This window comes from Hippopotamus amphibius, chromosome 9 (genome assembly GCF_030028045.1).
Source record: "Hippopotamus amphibius kiboko isolate mHipAmp2 chromosome 9, mHipAmp2.hap2, whole genome shotgun sequence".
Classification (NCBI taxonomy): domain Eukaryota; kingdom Metazoa; phylum Chordata; class Mammalia; order Artiodactyla; family Hippopotamidae; genus Hippopotamus; species Hippopotamus amphibius.
In genome coordinates this window covers 16467101-16485124 of record NC_080194.1, presented here as the reverse complement: position 1 = coordinate 16485124, position 18024 = coordinate 16467101, and the positions used below count along the sequence as shown (strand labels likewise).

Sequence of the window (18024 nt, the reverse complement as noted above, 5' to 3'; positions counted from 1 at the left end):
ATCCTGTCTTCCTCTTGATAGACTGAATGGCTGAATGATAATTCTTGCAATAGTGTCCAGGAAAATTCATGTTTGCAATTAAATAAAACCGATAGAGAAGTCAGAAAGAAAAATCAAAATGACAGAACTTATCATGTCATAACCTGTCATGCTGTCAGATTCTTTAATTTGATGTCTGAAAAAAAAAGCCCCCACCTACAGATGTGCTACAACTAGCAATTTTGAGTCATCCAGGAATATTTAACAACTACTCATATTCTATTACCTTGCTCAGTGCTTTTCTTTTTCATTTATTTTAAAATTTTCCCTTTTTGGTTCGTTATTGTAGTCGACAAAAGTGTATCAATATGTATCATGTTCTTTCTTATTTGTCTGATTCCTACTTTCTAGGACAACAGAAAATAGGAAGCTTCCCAAATGTCCTTTCTAACCCTCCTGTCTTCTCTGTCTGGGGCATTCTTAAGTGGACACTTAGTATCTGTATAAAGTTTGATCCTTTCAGCAATCTGAAATTAAGAGATAATATACTGTTTAATTTTCAACCACCAGTTATGATGCAGATTTTATCAGCCAAATATGATAAATATTTTAGAATCTTTCAACTCCCTAGGTCCGTGATTCTTAATCCTGGCTTCACATTAGAATTACTTTGAGCGCTTTTAAATACTGATGCTTAGGCCCCAGTTAGGACCAGCTAAATCAGAGGCTCTTGGAGTGAGACCCAGGCACTGGTATTTCTTAACAGTGCCCTGGATCATTTTGATGTGTGCCTAGTGTTGAAAACCACTCTTCTAAGAGGACTGAATTACTAAACAGTAGACTAGGCAGTTATTTAAAATTCGGTTGCCAATGCATAATGCTTAAAGAAAGACATTCAAATGCAATGAGAATTGAAGTTGCTATTGCTTTGCTAATTCATTAAGACCTAGAATGACTTCCAGTGGAACCAGAAGTGGATTTGCTGTGAACTTGATGAATCTTAAGCTTCAGTGTCTGCACTGACTCCTGCCCCTGTGAGGGCTGGGTGTTGCTAAGAGCTGGGCAGTGTTTCAGGTATGAAAAGCCAGGTAGCAACCAGAAAGCATCTCTTAGAATTACTTGTAAGTTGCCCAAAGAGATCTCAGGAAAAGAGGCCTTGGTCATTTAGTCTGCGGTCATTTATTGCAATTTCTTTTCTTATTTTACTTGGATATTCATTTTCAAACCTAATTTTACACTTGTAAGTTTTGCATTCCTTCCCTCAAAGAAAGACCCACAAATTATATGTGCTTGAGGTCTCACAAAATCTGGATCTGTCCTTTAGTGGGTTTGATGAAAGTAGAAGGGATTGTTAGTCATATTCCTAACTAGAAACTTAAATGTTAGAAATTTAGGGTGAAGAAAGGCACATTGATTCTTTTCTGCATAACAATTGCACATTTCAAAGACCTTGTACCTCTTAAAACAGGATTTAATCCAAAGAATGTGGTATTTCTGTTTTGCGGTTTTGAGTTGCTTCTCTTTTGGTTCTTTTGAGTAACTTTCAAATATACACTTCTATGCCATTCAAATTAGATATTGCTGGTGCTTCCCTGGTGGTCCAGTGGGAAGGAATCCGCCTTCCAATGCAGGGGATGCTGGTTTTGATTCCTGGTCAGAGGACTAGGATCACACATGCCGCAGGGCAACTAAGCCCACGCGCCTCAACCAGAGAAGAGAAAACCCGCATGTCACAACTAGAGAGAAGACTGCGCACCACAACGAAAGAGCCCGCATGCCTCAAGGAAGATCCTGCGTGCCACAGTTAAGACCCAATGAAGCCAAAAAAAAAAAAATATATATATATGTATATGTATATAGCCCAAGAATTTCCATTTGATGAGATTCCTATTTGATATTCACAATCACTTTTTCCTCCTTGAATTCAATTACAAAAGATCTGACTCATTTTTTATCATCATTTCCATCATCACAGATATTTTATAGAAAATATTTTCGCATAAATTAACTCATTTATACCTTACAATAGATCTATGAATTAGGTATCTTTACCCCATTTTTGGAGAGGGTGCAAACTGAGAGATAAATTCCCGTGACCAGCATCCAAAATTCAGAATTCAAAGCCAGAACTCTCAGATACAAAAGTCTTTTCATGGTTAAATTCTTCTTTTACCCCAACCATGCCTATGTTTCTATATTGATCCGAAATGTAAGGATTACCCTCAGGTTGTCATTTTCAAGTCCCAGATCTCTGATTATATTTCAAGATCATGACTGCAAGTGGTTTTTTTCTCACATACCAATTCTAATTGATAAATAGTGACTAGCTGAAGCCCTGTGTTGAGAAGGATTCTGAAGGTGAGTCTGGGGTCAGCAGATGACTATGGTGAGAAAATAATGTCTGTCTTTGATGCATAAAGAAGTGCTGGCACACACACCAACAGAATATTATGGGCTCCAAGCAATTGATTGTACATGGTCCCTAACTGATTTTCCCTCATTTACACTTTAGCCAATAGTAGTCTATTGCGCTCAGCAACAATTTCCGGTCCTGAATGTTTCTCTCCAAAGCACTCATCCAATATCAGTGATGGAACATCCACTGCACATTGCTCTACTCAGATCTCAGCGCCATTAAGGAAGGTTTAAAAACATCACCTTCTGTTTATTTCCCTTAATTTTCAACTGGGAGATCTGTCCAATTGCACTTTCTGGGACATGGAACAACTGTGAAAAAATATCTTTGCTTTAATGTAATAAGGCACCTACTTATATATTGCGTTGTTTTGTATTTGTATACCTGGGTAAAATTTTCTACTTTTATCCACCTGGACATTAAAAAAAACAGTTCAGCTGTGTCTTCCTTAGGGAAACCATCCTTAATTTTATTTTTTCTTTTCTATACTATAGCTATTTCTATAGCCGAAGTTGTTAGGGATGCATTTAACTGCAAGTAATGGGAAGCTCAAAGTACACAGGCTTCAATAAATGTTTGTTTTTTCTTACTTATGAAGAAATCTAGACTATGAAGTCTGTTGGCATTTGGTGGATCAGCACTGCCAAGGCCAGCATCTCTGAAATTTTCTTGACTTTTCCCTCATAGTTGAAAGATGGTCACTAGAGCACCAGACTTCTTATCCACATTCAAAGCCAGAAAGAGGGTAGAGCAGTGATTTCTCCCATCCTCAGAAAAAAAAGATGCCTTCCCAAAGCACCAATTAGAATTCCAATTAGATCCAATTTGCAATAATTTTGTCACATGATTGCTCCTAGCTACAAAAGAGGCTGTCAAGCTGATTAATTTTTTTCATCTTCTCTGGTAGAGATAGTGAGCCAGAGAGAAATGGGTTGAGTATAGTGTTGAGTTACCCAAGCATCAGTGTTAGACAGAGTTACTCTTCCCACCATGATTACAATAGTTTTTTTCCCCATATTTTGTCCCCTTAATAATCGGTTTATTTGGTTAGGATAGAGAGTGCCTTTGATCTCTGAACATAAGATTAGTACCTGATGCAGAGTAAGTACTGAGTACCTGTTGATTGAATTGTACTGTGTGGTGCTACCATTCAGTGCCAACTTGGCTAAGCTGACACTGCGTTTCTCAGAATCCTCTTCCCTGTATGGTCCAGGTTTACTGCTTGTGCAAAAGTGACACTTGTGTGAGATTTGGGAAGCAGAGTGAGTTGGCAGCTATTACTCTCTGAGGCTGTCAGTTAGACAGAGGGAGAGACAGGCATGGAGAAGCACACAAGTTTGAATTTATCCTTGCTCTTCCCTGCAGTAGAAGAGAGATATAGAGGTGCTAGTGAAGCCCAGTTTATTCTCTTCCTCTCCTGTCCTGTGTCCACTCTTTCTCCGAACTGCCAGCTCCACTGAGCAACAGCAACAAGTCTGAGAGGAAATAGCTTTCCACCAACTTTCCCACCAGTTCCCTTTGTAGTCTAACCCCATGGACTGGACATGCCTGAATTCCAGATCTCCCTGAAAGCTCCACCCTGTCCTCCAGTGCCCCTGCTTCAAGAGAGCTCGTTAGTGACTTTCCTCTGATTCTCCAACTTCCCTCTGAAGCCTATTTTCCCTCAAACTGTATAAACTTTAATTTCTGTAAGAGAGTCTTCATTGCAATCTGCTTTCCTGATTTACCCTAATTGATGCAGAGAATCTCTTATTCATGGTACTCAATTTTATCATAACCTATATCACATTTTTCTTATCTTAACAGAGGTGTTAATTAACAGAAGAATGATAACAGGTACAACATTTTATTTTAGATACCTGCTATATATCTGGGTGTCTGCTCTTGCAACTTCAATAAGAATTATGGGAATTAGGAAGCACTCTATGAATAATTGCAAAATAATTCTGTTTTAGAAAAGTTCTTGTTTTCTTTTAAGGGAACTCAAAGGAAGTGTCACAACCATTTTATTTCATCTATCAACTCTTAATATTTCATATAGAATGAGAGGGAATTTGAAATGAAGGTAAGGAATCAAACTGAGTGGATTCTTTTTCTTCAGATAGTGGTTGCAGTGTCCTTCATGGCTTGGTGCTTACTTCCCACTGACCACACTCAGAATAGCCGTTCACTTTTTATTTGTGACCATGTGTAGTTAAACAATAAAAATTAGCTGACTGTCAACATCAGCAACATGTTCATACTCTCAATATTTAAAGATCCATCTTCTCAGAAGGGAGATGGTGGTCAGGAAGCCCAGTGACATACCTCGATCAATTTAAAAAGCAAAACAAAACAAAACTCTATGGTTGTAGCCTTCATTTGACATCTCTGGAAAGCACCAAAGGAAGCCTAACCAGTTTTACCTGGAGGAACCCTTTCAAGATTCAGTGGAGAAGAAAATATATTGGAAAATAAGTGCTGGGTGCTTGTTATCGTTTTCTACCTGCAAACACAGGTAAACCCAGAGCATTCTAGCTGTCAGTCAGATGGAAGCGTAGCAGCGAATATAGAAGGCTTTAAAAATAAGCTTTTTGTTTCCTGGGGTCTGACTAGCCAGAGAACATCATTAATTAATTTCACTTTTGAAAATGAAATGTGTGTGACGGGATCAGTGAGTGTAGGGTCACTTTTGTATTTTCCAGGGAACCATATACATGCCTAACTAGGTATTTGACCCCAGGTAATGGTGGAAAGAAGAACTGTCAAGACCCAAACTGAAAAAAAATTTTTAATAAGAAATACATAGTTTAAAGAAGTTAAAAAAAAAGAAAAAAAAGCTCATCTGTAAAATATCTCAATCTTACTTCTATCCTCGGACCTCCGCCACATCTCCAGCTACAAACAAATGTTAATTGTTACGTATCTCTCCAGTGTTTCTATGCAAGTACAAGAAAATATGAACACATATTCTAAGTTTTCTCTTGTACATCAAAAAATATCCTATGCTTTGGTCTGAATCTTGATTTTTTTTCATCTATATCTCATAAAGCTGTTCATATATGTAAATAGAGAATTTCATCTTTTTTTGCCTTGTCGATTTCATCTTGTCAATGTACCATAGATCATTTAACGATTCTCCTGCTGATGGAATCTTGGCTCATTTCTAATATTTTGCTGTTACAATACTGGATGAATAATCTTGCACACATATCATCTTATATGTGTGCAGACATATCTGTTGAATAAATTCAAGGAGTGGGATTGCTGAATCACAAGGTAAAACATTTCTCATTTAGAGAGAAATTGCCAAATTGCCTTTATTAGCCATTGCACTATTCTGCAGTCTCACCTGTGAAATATGAAATGAATCTATTTTCCCATAACCTCACCAAAATGCCTCTTGCCAAACTTTTGGGATTTTTGTTGATCAGAAAGATGAAATCCAGTACTGAGATTTAGTTTTAATTTGCAGTTCTTTTATCATAAGTGAGATTTAGCAGATTTTTACATGTTTAAGGGACATTTGTACTTTTTCTAGCTCATTTTGCTTTTGGGGGTTATTAATGTTCTTCTTAACTTCTTGTAGAGCATCTTTTTCTTCTGTGTTATGAGTTGCAAATATTTTTCCAATTTGTTGATTGTCAATTTTGCAATATATATATATGTTATGTACATTATATATACATAATTTTTTCTTTACCTTGCAAAACTTTGTACTGTTTAAGTAACCAAGTTTACCAGTTTTTCCTTTTGAGTAAGTTAAAACAGGTATCCTCACTCTAAAATTATAGAGTGACTTCCCTCGTTGTCCAGTGGTTAAGAATCTGCACTCCCAATGCAGGGGCCCCGGGTTCCATCCCAAATGCTGCAACTAAAGATCCCATATACCACAATTAAGACCTGGTGCAGCCAAATAAATAAATAAAATAAATATTAAAAATTAATAAATAAAATAAAATTGTAGAGAAATCCTCCCACGTAGTCTTATGAAACTTGTATGGCTTATTTTTCACATTTAAATACTTTAACTTAAAGTTTGTACTAATGTGTAGTGTGAAGCATGGATCTAACATTATCTTTTTCTTTAATTTATTTTTATTTTATTTATTGGCTGTGTTGGGTCGTCATTGTTGTGCGCAGGCTTTCTCTAGTTGCAGAGAGTGGGGGCTACTCTACATTGTGGTGCGCAGGCTTCTCATTGCAGTGGCTTCTCTTGTTGCAGAGCACGGGCTCTAGGCACGCAGACTTCAGCATTTGTGGCATGTGGGCTCAATAGTTGTGGCTTGCTCCGCAGCATGTGGGACATTCCAAGAGCAGGGCTCGAGCCAGTGTCCCCTGCATTGGCAGGCAGATTCTTAATCCCTGCGCCACCAGGGAAGTCCCTAACATTGTCTTTTATAGCTGTCTGCCCCACAACCCAGTTATTCCAAAGACTTTCTCTATTGTCCTATTGATCTATCCAAACACCTGTACTATACTTTAGTAATTAAGTCGTTATTATTTACTAGTTTGTTTTAAGACTAATTCTTCCTCAGTAGTCTTCCTCCTTCTCCCCCAAGGTCATTTTCCTATTATTTTTTATTTGTTTTTACATGTGAACTTTAGAATCCTTAGGATACCAAGTGTTATTTTATCAGCATAGCATTAAAGTGATAACTGTTTCCAGGTTTCTCCCATTTAGATTTTGCAGATGTCTTTCATTTATTCCTAAGTATTTTATCTTTATCAGTAACGATTTATTTTATTTACTTCTATCATGTAACTGTTATTTTTTGTTTCTACATAAATCTGCATATTATTTTAACCCCACAACCTTATTAAATTATCTTATCATATAAAACATCTTTTCTTCAGTTGATTCTCTTCGGTTTTTCTGGGTATACAAACAGTGGAAATAGTGATCACTTTGCTTTCTTCTTTTAAATTCTTATACAACTAACTTTTTTCTTTCATAAAATTTTATTGTTTAATATCATGGTACAATGTTGAGTTATATGGATGGTGGTAGGCATTTTTACCTTATTCCTAATTTTAGTGTGTCCTTGTTGAGTATAACACCGGTTTTTCTTTTTTGAGATACACATAGTTTATCATGCTGAGAAGGAACAATTCATTCCAATCTTATTGAGACACTTAAAATCAAGAATTGGTGTGGAATTTTTAAAAATGTCTTTTTAGCATGTAAGCATATAATCATGTAATTTATTTCAATACATAGATATATATAATACATTATATTAATACATTTCCTAATGTTGACCCAATATTATATTGCTGTTATAAAACCCAATTGGTCATGATGTATTAGTTTTTTAATGGGCTACTGAATTCTGTTTGTGATTTTTAAATCAATATTTATAGTAAGATAAATCAATAATTTGTGTGTGTGTGTGCTGGTAGCAAAGTGATGCCAAGTTTAAAAAGAATTTTTAACTTGCCTCATTTTTCTATGTCCAATCTGGCTGCTATGAAAGAGATAATTTCGTAAGAATGATCTGATCTTTAAAGATGTGATCAAATGCTCCTAAGAAGACCTATCAGTCTGTTTCTTTTGGTAGTGGCGGGGGCGGGGGGGAGTCTTTCTTATACTACTTTTGCCAATTTTTTCCCAAGAAAATCAGTCTGTAAACATTATTTCCTAATTATATATATTTTTTTCTTTTGAAGAAAAAAAGGAGGTCGTTAGGCAAGTAACAACGAAGTACTCGAGAATTGATTATTAATTACCAAATTGAGAAAGAAGGGAGACTGTTTTTTTAGGTGATTATAAAGTGCTAGTCCTTCCATTTAATTCTCACTAAAACTCAATTAGGTAAATATGATCAACTCCATTTAATAGGTGAACAAAATGAAGTTCTAAGAAGTTATGCAACTTTCTCAAGAACATAAGCAACAGAGCATGACAACAAAGCCCAATTATTGTAGACTACGCTATTTTTATTCTCTTCTGTTTTCCAGGGATGTAATGGATAGGGAATGGATAAATTAGGAGACATAATTATTCTGTAGTTATTAAGATGTTTAAAATCAAATTAGTACTCAACAGCTTACATCACCACTCAGGTTGTAGTCTATATCTGCATTCAATCAGCTCATCAAATAAGAGGAAAAGGATATGGAGACCTCCAAGGCATTGAAAGGTCTGACTTGATGGTGAGAAAAATACAGTTACCCTTTGCTGCTGTTAATAGGACATGTTGGCCAGACTGGCCCCATACTGAGTGGCTTTCTCGTATAATCATTCTGTCATCTCTTTTCTAGCATCATGTTGGGCCAATTCCTAAACAATTGGTTAACAAAAAAAAAGTATTTTTATAACAAATGCAACCTGTAAGCTGTGCTTACTTCCTTAAATAAATTCCAGACTCTTCTGGCAAAAAGCACTGTAGAATTATTTTATTGATATCTTAGTGCTGAAGCTCATATGAGAATGGTGAAATCTTAACCAAAGGAGTGAGGACTTCCCCCAGATCTCATATTGGCTTATCCCCCTTTCCCCCAATAACATTTGTACTCCAATCACTCTCCATTTAAAACCCTACTGATCCTAATTCTATGATTATCAGCCTGAAAACTGTTTCTTGTAAGCCTGTAATATCTTGAAGTTTTTCACCATAAATTAAACTCTGTGAGTTTCAGGTTAATCTATATGCCCTCAACAGTGTGTTATCAAATTTTATAAATCCTAAACCGCAACTGAAATGAAAGGGATATGAAAATAACTGAACTTATCTCAGCACAAAACACATAGCACACTGAGTTTTCTCCTTATTCTGTGGCTGTCAAGTATCTCAGATTCAGCAGCAATGTTGCACATGAACCTTAATAGCTTCATACAGCATGTACTCGTCTAAGGTTTTGGAGGAAAATAAATCAATATCAGTGGTTTAGTGAATTAATCTCTATTGTCTCCTCTTCTAATTGGTGGAGTTCAGAGAAAGATAAAGCAAAATCAACTTAACTTGCTGATTTTACTTAAATCCATATATCTACTATTCAAATTCACTAAATATGGTAAATAACAGCTTTATATCAACACACACAGATATATACCCATAGTCTTTTCAGAAGATAGTATAAATGCATATTGTGACTGTTTCCCATATCATTAATAAGAGTTGGCTTTATATACCAAACACAGACTTGAAGTCAAATTGTCAATACTTTTCAGAAAGTTAAAATTATGGCTCTCATATAAACACAAAACAAGCATATATTAAAAAATGTATGGAGATGTCACTACACAGCTACCAGAAAGAATAAAATAGAAAAAAAAAAACAAAACCCTGACAATATTAATTGCTTGTAAAGATTGCTTGTAGGCAGCAGGAATGCATTGCAGTTAGGAATGCAAATGGTACATCCACTTTGGAAGAGAGCTGGGCAGTTTCTTACAAAACTAAGCATACTCTTACCATACCATCCAGCAATTGGGCTGGTCGGTATTTACCCAACTAATTTTAAAATGTGTGTCTACCCAAAAGCTGGCATGAAAATGTTTATAGTAGCTTTATTAATAATTGCCAAAAAAATGGAGACACCCAAGATCTTCTTGAATAGGTAAATGAATAAACAAACTGTGACCCAGGCACCCAATGGAATATTGTTCATCCATAAAAAGAAATGAGCTTGATAGCCCTGCAAGACATGGGTGAATTACAAGCGCATATTGCTAACTGGAGCAAGCCAGCCTGAAAAGGCTACATACTAGTCCATTTATATGATATTCTGGAAAAAGCAAAAATACAGAGATAATAAATAGATTATTGGTTGCCAAGAGTTTGAGGTTCATGTATGTGTGTGTGTGTGTGTGTGTGGTGGGTGTGTATGTGTGGAGGTGTTAGTGGAGGCACAAGAGAGAGATTTTTGTCGTGTAACTGTTCTGTAGAATACCGTAACAGTGGGCACACTCTATACATGTGCATTTGTCAAAATCCATGAAACTTTACAGCACAGTGAACTTTAATGTATACAACTTAAAAAACATTATTTAGAATGCTGAGGGAGCCCAGGATGGAATGCAGACTGTCACAAAGAGAATCTAATTGGATTACAAATGTATGAAACAACCTCACTGACAGGAGTGGTGGTAAAAGGTGCTGACCTAACTCTGAAAGTACGTGGAGTCTGAAATTCTAAATGCCAAAGCAACAGTACATACACTCCACACTTTAGTTCAGAAAGGTGTTTCCCCTGGGGATATAGGTTAACAGTTCTGAAATCACTACGCCTGTGTACTAGAAATGAACAATACAGGGAGTAGATGGTAGGTGGTAGGAACAAGTTTTCCCTGTGTTGGAGTGCAATCTAAGAAGGCTTTCATAGAAGTAATATTTGATTTCATCCTGAAAGGACATACAGAATTCCAGCAACAAAAGAAAGAAGAAAGGACATTTCAGGGAGAGGGACTAGTTTCAGCCAGTTGTCCTCAAACTTTTAGGTCTCAGAAACCCTTTACATTTAGAAAAGTCATCTGGAACCCAAAAGGGCTTTTTAAAAAAATGTGCATTATATTGACTGATATTTTCTTATTATGAATTAAAACTGCTTTGAATTTAAAATATAATTTACTAATTCCTTTGAAAATAAAATAATAAATCTATTCATTACATGTAGATTTGAACTTCCATGCCCCATTGAGGGTAAATGTGGCTGCAGGACTTGCATTAGCTAAGGGATGGTAAGCAAAAGAGACGTGTGCCATTAGACTTGGAATATTTTAAAAACCAATGACAATTTCCTGTGCTTGTCTCTTTTCCATTGCCACTGCCATCAGCAACATTTAAAATGGTGGCTGCTTCCACAGCCTGCAAGGAGATATAAACACTTGCCCTAGTCGAATCATGACAGACACAAAACATGTACAAAAACAAACCTCTGTTGTTAAAAGCCACTGAAATTTAGGGGGAAGGGACTTGTTTGTTACCATCACATAATGTAACCTATCCATCCAAGATGAAACGAATCCTCTGGCGCCTAGAGATACAAACCACTTCTCTGGCTGTTTAAAACTTAATTTAGTCTCTAACAACAAAATCTTTTTTATAACCATCATTTTCATAGGAGGGAAGGGTTCACTATTTGCTGATAATCATAGGACAACACATTTATCCAGCATCTAACATTCCAGGAAGATGACTTCACCTGCATCTTGTTATATATCTTTTAAGTAGAAATTATTATTTCTATTTTACAGATATTGGAACTAAAGATTAAGAATTTTGTAAAATATACAGATTGTACAACCAGGAAATAATGGACTCTCAACTTAAGTCAAGTTCTGACTTTGAGGTGTATACTTTTCCCATGTGCTACAATTCCTTTGGTTAATCTAAGGACAGAAAATTGACTATTACCATTTAAGGAAAGTTTCTTATTATCTTTATTCTCTTTAAAAGGTTTAGAATCTCATTTAGGCAATTTCTTGGATCTTCTGGAGCCAGTTTTTAAATAAAGGTGATCTTTTTTTTTCTATGTTCTGAAAAGGAGTACCTCTTTAAATTCTTCTGCCCTAGATAACTGAGTTTATACAAAACAGTAGTTCCAGATAAATTCCAAGAGAAACTGGTCTTCTCATCTTATGGAAAAGGCAATGCAGAGGAAAAAAAAAAAAAGGAGATGCAGGGCTATTTTCGTTTGTCATTCAAAAAAATAGACTTTTCATGCATTCGGGGCGGGGAATAAGGAGACAATTATAACCATGTCAATCACTTTCCTAGTCTTTCAACCAATGTAAAAAGATTGTGGAAGTTGAAATTAAAAAAATAAAAAACAATTATTTGTAAATTTTACTTTTGTCACTTCCTGGATCGACACTTGTATAACTCAAACTCTGGTTATATTTTCCTACTTACACAATCCAGAAAATGGTACCCCTCTAACACAGTTATAGCAAAGTTTTTTGTTGTTGTTGTTTTGTTTTTTAATTACATAAAATAACTAGCAGTGTTTGCCATAATGGTGATTACATTTTATTTCCTCCAGATTCCCCATGAAAAAGAACCACAATACTTACTCTGAAAAGCTCCAGTTAAACAAAACCTTTTAAACATAAAGTTCTCAAATATATGCTCTGTTTCATTTGGAATGAACAGACAGTGGAAAGTAGCTTCATCCATTTCACCAACCACATGTATCAGAGCAGAGGATTCTGTGATTTAATTTGGCTGTAAAGTTATTATCCACCTTCAAAGTAACCAAAACAGCCAGACTGGATACACTACTTTCAATTTATTTTGTAAATCTAGAGAAAGCCTTAGGTAAAGGAATGTGAGCAATTTCTCTTTACCCTAGGTTGCTAGTGCTCTGGGCAGTGATCATAGGAAATGCAGACACAGCTGAAAACTCACAGAAGCTTCCAAACCTCAAGCCACATGGTCCAGGTAAATCGCTTTACTCATTTGATGAAAATAAGAGGTAAGATGTGGAATGGCTTTACTTTTTAATAAATGTATTTATATTTTCTAATTGCAAAAGGAAATAATGTAACACATGCATTGTGGTAATTCTAGAAGACACAGAAAAATAAGATAGGATAACAAGAAACTACATAACCCCATAATAAAAATGAAATCTCAAGTAACAAATTTTTGTCAAGGGAAAAGGTTTTAATTGATTTTCTCTCACTACAAAATTAAGATGTTGATATTAATATTTAGTTATATTTACAGAATTTATAATGAAATACTAAACCAACAAATGTCACATATACTGTTGATTTGCAGCAATAAAATTTTGATTGAATATGTCACAGATTAAATTTCCAAGATTTTTAATGGATCATTGTATTTTAGTGTATAGATGTATATCATGTTATATCTGCTTCTGAAGGATATTTAATTAGAATTTTTTTTGTTTATTCTAACCATTACCACAATGAACCTTTTTATTCACATGTACAATTTATTTAGCAAAACTCGACAACTGGAGAATCTTAGCCAAAAGTTCTAAACTATTTAAGGCTCTCAAACTGTCCTCTGGAAAAAGCATAAATATTAAAGTTAAATAATACAAGCCATGTAAGAAAGTGTTCATTTTTCCATACTTGTGCCAACACTAAATATTAATCTTTTAATATTCCATATTTTGTCAGTCTACATAATGACACCAACAAAAACCAGCTCTTATTTTCTTTGAAATTTAATGACCTTAAACATAATATCTTTATGTTCATTATTCTTATATATTGCTTCTTTGAGTTGCCTGTTCAAATTCTCTACTTGTCTTTTTGATCTTTTTTCCCCTCTTATTGACTGCCCCTCTTATATGTATACATATATATACACACACAAATATATATCCTTTTATCTTCTACAAATATTGTATCTTTCTGGCTTGCCATATGTATTAATTATGTTTATTTTTTTCCCATTACCATTAGGTAGTTTTAAATTTTTATATAGTTAATCTTTTTATATCTTCTATCATGCTTTAAAAATGTTCCCAGAATTCAAATTTTAAAACTCACTTTCCTATATTTCCTTGTTTTAAAATGATCATATATCTAATTAATTAGAAAGTTAGTGTGATATAAAGTATGATCTAAATTTATGTGTTTAATGATGTACAGCTATCCCAGCACTATTTGTTGACTATTTCTTACTTCCCCTACTATTCTGAAATGTTCACTTTAGCATGAAAATTTTTTCTACCTATACACTCATCTTGTATTACTTTTGAATTAATTTTGGTGTATAGTGTGAAGTAATAAGCCAATATATTTTTTTCTCAAGAATAATTAGTTTTCACAGCACCATTGATTGAATAATCTTTCCTGTTCTGTGTTTTACAATGCTCATTCTCTCTCATATTGAATGTCTAGATATGCAGTGGTTTCTTTCTGGACTATTGTATTCCATGATTATATTTATTTCTCCCTGTACCAATACTACAGTATGCTAATTACTACAGCTTTATAGTTAGCCTTAGTGTTTTGGAGTCTATATCCTCAGCTCCTTCGCCTTTTTCTTATTCAAGTATGGCTTGAATCATCTTGACTCTGCTTTTCTACATACCTTTTGAAACAGCTTGGAAGATTTTTATTGGAATTGAAATTTCATAAATCATTACAATAGTGAATACAGTTTTATTATCCATAAAATGAACTATCTATATCATTATTCCAGCATTCTTTTATGTTTTTAAATTATATGTGTAAGGACTTGCACATATTTTATTAGATTAATTCTTAGTTTCTTCATATTTTTGCTAATGTAAATTGTATCTTTTTACATATGCTAATTTTATTGCTATTTTACAGATTTTTACTGCAGTTTGTATGCCTCTCTAGTGTTTAGCATACCAATGAATGTGTTTCTTCTGATTATTTGTCTGTAACTTCTCTTGTATTTTCCATGAAATAACCATTTCTATCGACCTGAAAATTCTAACAATTTTTTTCTCTTTTAATTCAATCCTTATATTTTTAGTTTAATTTGTTTGTTTTCCTGTATAGGCTAGGGCACCTATCTTGTCTTCTTTGGGGTCAACGGATGCAATATTATGATTTATAATAATAGTAGTAGTAGTAGTGACTTACATGTGTGTGTATATATATTTGGTTTTCATCCCCTCTTCTGGCACTGAGCTCCGAAAACCCTTGGATTTTCTAATGTAGCTAGATTTCTAAAGGTGGAAATAGTCTTTTGTTATTCACAACAAGCCCCTTTCAACCACTCCTGAGTTTATGTTAATAAAGGAACTTTTGAAAAACTCCTAAGGATGGGGGTCAGATGCCAGAGCAACCAACCTTTTGATTCGTGGCTTGAAACTTTTACCCTCTGCCCTGTCCTCTGGGGAGGGGAGAGGGACTGCAGGTTGAATTAATCACCAATGGCCAATGATTTGATCAATCATGCTGCGTAATGAAGCCTCCATAAAACCTCCAAAGGATGGTATTCAGACAGCTTCCAGGTTGTTGAATCGGTGGAGGTGCTGTGAGAGTAGCACCCCAGAGAGAAATGTGAGAAGAGCTCTGTGCTCCTTCCCACATACTTTGCCCTATAACCTGTCTTCCATCTGGCTGTTCCTGGGTTATATCATTTTTATCATAAACCAGTCAGCTAGTAAGTAAACTCTTTCCTGAGTTCTGGGAGCACCTCTAGCTAATTAGTTGAACCAAAGGAGGGGGTTGTTGAAACCTTCAATTTATAGCTGGCCAGCCAGAAGCATAGGCAACAACTTGGACTTTCATTTAGCATCTGCAATGAGGAATAGGGTTAATTGCGTGGAACTGATCCCTTAACCCATGGAATCTGATGTTATCTGCAGATAGATAGTATAAGAATTGAATTAGACTGTAAGACACTAGGTGGTATTTGAGTATTTCTTGGTGGGAGGAAACCCCCACACATCTGATGATCAGAAATGTCACAAGTGTTCAGCAAAGTGTTGGAAATAAAGTGTTGTATTGTGAGTCATGAAAGAAAATTTTTTTCCTTTGCAGAATATTCTTAGTATTCCACTTTTTTTCCTCTATTGATTTTTTATCTATACCTCTTTTGATTATTTATTGGTAATTTTAGGGTTAGCAATATACATCCTTAATTTATCCATATGTTCAGGTCAATATTTCACCACTTCACCGCTCACAGTTTCCGTTTCTTAGTTCTCTCTTCCCATTTCCCTACACTTTCCTTGTTACATTTTACACTTCAACATCTATATTTCTGAAATGTAACAACTTACAATACTGTTGTCATAACTTATACTTCTTATACATTATTAACCCCATATCACAATTGTATTTTTTTTTTATTTTTACAGTCATTTTCTTTTAAGAGAATTATGAAAAGGAACAAATATATGTACTTCTATGTTTATCCACTTAGTTACTCTTTCCAGAGCTCTTCATGCCTCTCTGAGTTTTCTACCTGGCATCTTTTTTCCCTTCAGCTTGAAAACATGCTATAGCATTTCTTGTAGTTCAGTACAGCTAAAGACAAATTTTCTTGGATTTAATTTGTCTGTAAAAATGTTTTTATTGCACTCTTGTTTCTACAGGATACTTTTGCTGAATAATAAATTCCAGGTGGATGGACTCTTTTTTCTTACAGCACTTTAAAGATATTTCATTTTCTTCTGCATTTTATTTTTTCTAGTGAGAAGATAGATGTCATTCACGTTGTTACCTCAAATACAATGTGTTTTTTCTCTTCTGATTTTAAGATTTAAGCTTTATTTAGATTACAGAAATTTGATTATGGTTTTTTTTTAAATTATTTTAATACTTTGCTTGCGATTTGCTAAATTTCTTAAGTCTCTATATCAATGTTTTAAATCATATTTGATAACTTCTGGACCTAATTTTTTTTTTCTTAATTTTTTTTTCTGCCCAATTGTCACTTTCTCTTCTTTCCTAACTCAAATTACATGTACCATTGGACCATTTGATATTATTTCATGGGTCCTTGGTACTCTTTTCATTTATCTTCAGAAAGTTAGTTATTTTGTTTACAGTGTTCCTAAGTTCTAGAATGTCCATGCCGTTATTTTTCATTGTTTCCATTTTCTGCTAGTATGCCTATGTGGTTATTCATTAAGATTATATTTTCCTTCAACGTTTAAAACATTTTCTTCAGTTTTTGACAAAGTTGCAATTGCTGTTTTAAAAATCTTTGTCTACTATAGCCAATTTTATGTCATCATGAGGTAAGTTTCTATTGATTGCTTTTTAAAAAACTGTTAGTCATATTTTCCTGTTTCTTTACATATCTGACATTATTGATTGTATACAGGACATTGTGAATTATATGTAAATACCAGAAATTCTGCTGTCTATCCCTGAAGGGTATTTATTTTTGTTCTGGTTGTCAGTTTAGTTACTGAAAGTTCACCTTGAACTTGCATAGGCAGGTTTTGTTTTACAGTTTGGTAGGACCAATCTGTGGAAAGCCCATGAAGTTTACCTTTTTTATTTTCCACTCAGAATTCTTCAGTTTTACGAAACTAACAGGGTGGGGTAGGGCACGGAGTGGGGTGGGGTGGGAGGACGGCAGCTGTGGGAGCAGGGCTGGGGCGAGGCTATGCTTCCGCCTCCGCCTGAGGTTGCCGCCTGCCACATAGTTCTTCTGCTGGTCCTTCATCTCCGTGTCAGCGGGCTGGTCCAACTTGTTAGGATTTACCCTCCAAACTCTGTGTTCCCACGTGAAGCTTGTCAGAGCTTGATTTTAGTCTTTGTTCTTACTCTAGGGTATGATCCTTATTCCTAAGGCATCCTTTGCTCACCTCTCAAATGTAATGGGATGTTAAAGATATTAATGAGGATTTATGGTCTCTCCACTTTGACTGGATCCCAGTGCTACCAGCACTACTCAGCTTTAGTATTTTTATTCCCATTTCAATCCTATAGCAGCCATTCCCATCAGAGTGGTAGTCTTCCCATACATATGTGTATCCCAGCCCTCAGCCAAGGACTTGAAAGGGACTCCCATATTGAATGCTGGGGTCTGCCTCTGCACAGATTTTTCCTTTCTAGTGCTCTCCCTCACTGAACCCATTTTAGCTCTGCTCTGAACTCTAAACTCTGCCTCTTCCTGAGCCTCTGCCTGAAATGCTGCACTGGAGTCATGATGTTGCACTGTAGTTATAAAATTTTCCTCAGTCCAGGGCAACCTTGAGGTTTACCTTGAGAATTTCCCTTCTGTTAG

The 18024-nt window shown here is 35.2% G+C and overlaps 1 pseudogene; it reads right to left on the bottom strand.

Annotated features, from left to right (window-relative positions):
- The window catches only part of LOC130860292 (serine/threonine-protein kinase MARK2-like), a 66250-nt pseudogene extending 48790 nt beyond the window's left edge, over positions 1-17460 (bottom strand).
- Positions 17461-18024: the final 564 nt, after the last annotated feature.